The following is a 6,133-nucleotide window of genomic DNA, read 5'->3' as shown; positions in this document are numbered from 1 at the left end:
AAGCTTCTTTTCCCTCTTTTTTGTTCCTATCTTGCTCTATATCTAAGCCTTGCTTGCAAGAATTTTGGGGCTCCGACCCAAACTGTAAATAGTCATATTTTGAGCTCCTTTTCATGTTTGATTAAGGACCTTTTTCTAGTTGAGAACCCCAGCTACCACTTGCTTCTTTAACTCTCTTTTAGGCCTATTTTTGCATGTTATTTTAGGCCTACTTGTGTTTATTTTCATGGCTGGTCATGAACTACAAAGTGTCTTGTTTTGAGCCCCTCTTCAACTTTGTTGAAGGGCTCTCTTCGGTTTGAGATCTCCTACTATCACTTGCCTCTTTAACTCTCTTTTAGGCCTATTTTGGGGGGAAATTTGAATTTCATTTTCCCCCCTTTTTTCTCCACTTCTCCCTCTATAAAACCAGACCCTCCAGCTCTGTATTGAAGGTCACAAAAAATTGTTTGAAGCATTATACACACAACCTCCCTCTCCCTCTCTTCCAAGCTCGAAAACCCTTTGTTCTTGGACCATTTTTACACTACAACCCATAGCACCACTCCTCCTCACTCCATGCCAGCATCTTGGAGGATATTTCCAGAGGCAAATAGCACCTTTCCTTGGCTCAAGAGTTTTCAAAGACATAGGCTACAAGGGTGAGTCCCATTTTCCTTCTTTTGTGCTTTATTTTGCTCTATATCTAAGCTTTACTTGCTTACATTTTTGGGCTCCGACCCTAACTGAAAATAGTCCTTTTGTGAGGTCTTTATCATGTTTGATTAAGGGTCCTTCCCTGTTTAAGGGCTCCAGCTACCACTTGCTTCTTTACCCCTCTTGTATGCCTCTTTCTTGCATAGTATTTTAGGCCTATTTGTAAACTGTTTCGAGGCATTTTTTAAACTTTAAAGTGGCTTATTTTGAGCACTTATTAAACTTTGTTGAAGAGCTACTCACTGTTTGAGGCTTCCTTTTGTCACGTGCCTCTTTATCCCTCTTTTGGCCTTATTTTTGCATGTTTTGTTAGCCCATTGTGCTTGTATTTTTGGGCTCCGACCCGAACTTAAAATAGTCATATTTTGACCCCCTCTTCATGTTTGATCAAGGGTCTTTTACTGTTTGAGGCTCCCTTTTTACACTTTGTGTTTAAACCTTCTTTTAGGCCTATTTCTTGCATAGTATTTTAAGCTTACATGTGCACAGTTTTGGGCTCGGCCATAAACTGTAAAATACCTTTTTTTGAGCCCCTCTTCAACTTTGTTGAAGGGATCTTCATTTTTTGTGGCCAGAAGCTACTACTTGCTTCTTTACCTCTCTTTTGAGGCCATTTTTGCTTGTTAGCTTAGCCCTACTTGTGTTCACCTTTTGGCCTTGCTTAAAACTGGAAATATGCTTGTTTTGGAACTTCCTTGATTCGGTATTTATGCTTCATATTCAAATAATGCATGCTTTGTATAGCTATAAGTCATTCCATGCGCCTAGTTTCGAGTTTCGGGTCTCATTTCATGCATCGGGTGCCATGTTTCCATGTTTCGGGGCAGTTTTGCATCATATTTTGGTACTGAAATTTGTATGTTTTCATATCATGTTTCATACCTTGCCATGCTTTGTTAGAGTGGCATTTGTGCCTTAGGTTCGGTCCTCAGTTTGCGTGCACATGTGCACGCATCTCGAGTGTCTCATTTTCATCTAATGGCTACCGATGTGAGTGTGGCTGAGGTCCACTCAAGTTGGTGTAAGTCCATTGTGCATTGTGTATGCCATTTCATTTCATAGCATTGCGTATGCTAGGTTGTATGTTAGAACATTGTGTATGCCTCGTCACATCGTGCATTGTGTACGTCATTTCACAGCATTGTGTATGTTAGGTTGCATGTTCGGATCGCATTCATGCATGTCATGCATATTGCATAGTGCTTGGGATAGGAGTTAGCCGAAGCACGGGAAACGAGGGACGTTTCGTACTCCGAGTGACGGAACGTGTCTTAATTCTTGGTCGCCGACACTCCGGATTATCCATGATGGAGTCTAGGCCTTGTTGTGTCCATATGTGCATTCATTTCATATTAAGTCATGCAAATCGGCTCCTCGGCCATCATGCATCGAGATGCGTGATTGGTGGCACGAGGATCGAGGACTACACTCCCTGAAGAGTAGTCACGCATACATATGTAAAAATACTTTGCCATGTCCCTTTGTTGCTCTCTGTTGCTGCAAATCAGAAATCGGCAGCCTTCTAGAGCCTGGCACGCATTCCGAGGACAATTGCAAACAGAGGCTAATTGGGGCATCGCGAGGGATTCTCCACACAAGGCAACCCGAGCATGCATCATCCATCATCCGAAGCAGAGTTGAGGCAGTCCCTGGCTTGCATGCCAATTTATTGCTTTCCTAATTTAATTTATTAATTAAGTAGGATTTTGTAATTATTTGGACTGTAATATTTATTCGGGACTGTATATTATTTATTCGGACCCTCTGCGCGAGGGCAATGTTGTAATAAGTGTGCGTGTGTGTGATGTATGTCTTCCAACCCCACGTCTTTCTCCCTTTTATTTACCCGCTTATGATGGTTAGATTAGGGCATGTTTCAATTAGCATACAGTATGATAGCATGTTTGCATTCATTCATCTGTTTTGCATGCACCGGGCTCGGCGCATCATACTAACTACATTGTATTTTCAATTCCAAGTTGAATACATGTTAGCTGTAGCATTTCATATGCCATGTTTAGAATAGCCGAGCCTGCTATAGTTGCATTTTTGCATGTGTTGCATTAGGCATTTCTGTATAATTAGGATCATGCATGGATTTCTAATTAGTTTCTGTTTTGGCTTGGAGTACTCGGTGAGTTTTATGCTTTAGCATCCCTGCATGTGTGTGAGTGACTGCCATGATAGCATGCTTACCATGAGGCTATTTGCTTATGTGATATAACTGCCTGAATGCCTATGGGTGAAGGTTGGGTTATTTGGATTGGAACAATTCATTCACTGTGTGTTTTAAGCCCACTATATAGTGGCAAAATCATGTTTTTCTAAGCCCACCCGAGGGTGGCAAATCCACGTCTTAGCCTACTTGCGAGTAGCACCATCAAACCATTTTCAAACAAACAAACATGAAATGTTTTGTTCCAATTCAGGTGATCCAGTCTATACTTATATGCTGTGCGCATCACATAGTAAATCTAGGCTAATAACCGGAATAAGAACGCATAATATTTTCAAAAATAGATATCATGGTTAGTAGAGGCCAATCTTTGATCGGGCGAACAGGGGTGCTCACAAAGTGACCTTCCCCAATCGTACCCAAGTTCCCGAGCCGAGGCAACTTTGGTGATGACAGACACGTGGCCTTAGGAAAACGAGTCAAGGTTTCCTAAATTTCCCCAAAATAAAACATTTAGGTGGCGACTCTGTATCTGGCAAAGCAGTCCATGTTTGGCACTTCTTTCAAAATCTGTTTGCTCAAAACGATTTGCTGGATTTGGACTCTTTGGTTCAGATTTAGAACCGTGACAATTTGAGAGTCCGAACTGTAGTGAGCCCAATATCGAACGGAACGGGGGACTCGTTCCTCTCGGGGGCGTTCGGGGACGTCTACAACAGCAAGTTACGACCTACATAAAAAGAACCCCCATATGTACTTTTTCGATCATCAACATATTCTGCCTAATCAGCATCAGAAAACCCAATAATAATAGAGTCAAAAGAGTACAAAAACCCAATAATATCAAGCACAAACCCCAACACTAAAAGAGATATTCGGACGACTTGCTGTGAGATAAAGAAAACTTTCTATCATGCTTCTATATAGTGTGGGATCAACATCTTTACTGGTATCATCTTTAGACAACTTAACACTAGTGCTCATCAGTGTCTATGCATGCTTAGTGGACTCAAGACCAAATTTAGATACAAGATTCTTAGCATATTTGAGACACAAACATTCCATTAGACAATTGTTTGATTTGAAGACCCAAGAAATAAGACAACTCATCCATCATACTCATTTCAAATTCATGTGTCATGCATTCAAAAAAATTGGTAACGAGAGATTCCGACGTTGATCCAAACACAATGTCATCCATATAAATTTGGGCAACAAGAATGTGATCCTTGGATCTTTTAACAAATAATGTTTTCTTTACCCCATCCCTTTGAAACTCATTATCAACAAGAAAAGATGTGAATCTCTCATACCAAGCTCTAGGGGCATGTTTCAGACCATAAAGAGCTTTGTCCAATTTGTAAACATGAGAAGGGTGATGTAGATCCTCAAAACCTTTAGGTTGTTCAACATAAACTTCTTTGAGAAATCCATTCAAGAAAGCACTTTTAACATCCATTTGATATAATTTGAACCTAACGTAGCATGCAATAGCAAAGAGAATTCTAATAAATTTAAGACATGCAACAGGGTCAAATGTCTCATCATAATCCACACCCTCAACTTGAGTATATCCATGAGCTACCAACCTAGCCTTGTTTCGAGTGACAGTACAATTTTCATCAGATTTATTTTTGAAAATCCATTTAGTACCTATCACATTAGTATCTCTAGGTCTAGGGACAAGAGTCCAAACTTTGTTTTGCTCAAATTGGCGAAGTTCATCATGCATTACATTTATCCACAAATTATCATGTATAGCTTCTTTCACATTTTTAGGTTCAATCATTGACATATAACAAAAATCTGATACCTCTTCCCGATGTTGTTTTCGGATTTTCATTCGCTTTATGACATTACCTGTCACTTGTTGCACAAGATAATTAAGCTTTACCCTTGATGATGTCTCTAATGTTGGAGTTGGACGTGTTGATGAATGAGATAAAGCTTCCACAGTTTCTTTGTTGGGCATTTGAGTCTCTTTATGCATAGTTGGTGTGATGTCGAATATGTGATCTCCACTATACACCACATCTTCACATTGGCATGTGGAACTTCTTGCATCATCTACAATCACATTTATGGGTTCCATAACAGTGAATGTGAGAGAATTATAAACATGAAAAGCACGAATTGTAGTGGAATAACCAAGAAAAATACCTTCATCATTCCTGGAATCAAACTTACCTAATTGTTCTCTATCTTTGTAGATATAGCACTTTCTTCCAAAAGTTTTGAAATATTTGACATTTGGTTTTACTCCTTTCCAGAGCTCATAAGGGGTATGCAAAGTTTTAGGCCTAAAATACACACGATTTATGACATATCAAGTAGTATTAATAGCTTCGACCCAAAATTTTATAGGGACTTTCTTGCTAATGAGCAAGAACTTAGCCATTTCTTGAACAACACAATTTTTCCTCTCAACCACTCCATTTTGTTGTGGAGTAATGGGAGCAGAAAATTCATGTTTAATATTGTGCAAATCACAATAACCCGAAAAAGAGATGTTTTTAAACTCACGACCATGATCCGTTTGGATTCTTATGCTTTGCCCAATAGCCCACCCTTGTTTATTTTGAATTCAATGGACCAAAGATTTAAGAGCCTCAAAAGTTTCATATTTTTCTTTCAAAAACATTACCCAGGTAAAACGGAAAAAATCGCCAACAGTTAAGAAAATATGCTTTTTACCCTCAATGCTTTCAGTTCATGTTGGTCCCATCAATTCCATGGGAACAAGCTTAAGGGGGCGCTTACTTGCAAAATGTTCATTTTTTATGAGGATCTTTGGTGTGCTTACCCAATTGGCATGATCTGCACACAGTGTTAGATGGTTTTCCCAATTTAGGAATGCCTCGAACAAGTCCTTCTCAGTCACTTTGGCTAGATCTTTGAAATTAATGCGTCCAAGTCGCTGATGCCAAAGATCAACATTGCTCATGATGGTTGAATTACAAGTGAGGTCATTTGTGGAATGAATCCCATAGCAATTGTCAAATGTGCGAATTCCATGAATCATAGTATTTTGTTCTAAATAAAAAATTTGACATTTGTCTTTTGAAAATAAAACCTCATGATGTGAATCACACATTTAACTAATGCTAATCAAATTTTCCTTGAGTCCATTATCAAGTTTTGGTAGTCCTAGAGCACTTATAGAACCCTTGTCGATGACCTTAGAAGTACTATCGTCTCCAAATGTGACATGACCTCCTTCAAACTGATCAATTGTGGTAAAAAATTATTTGTCACTGGACA

The sequence above is a fragment of the Camellia sinensis genome, chromosome 11, assembly GCF_055761805.1.
Source record: "Camellia sinensis isolate YWXY chromosome 11, ASM5576180v1, whole genome shotgun sequence".
In the NCBI taxonomy this organism is placed as follows: Eukaryota; Viridiplantae; Streptophyta; class Magnoliopsida; order Ericales; family Theaceae; genus Camellia; species Camellia sinensis.
Note: the sequence above shows the minus strand (reverse complement) of the source record.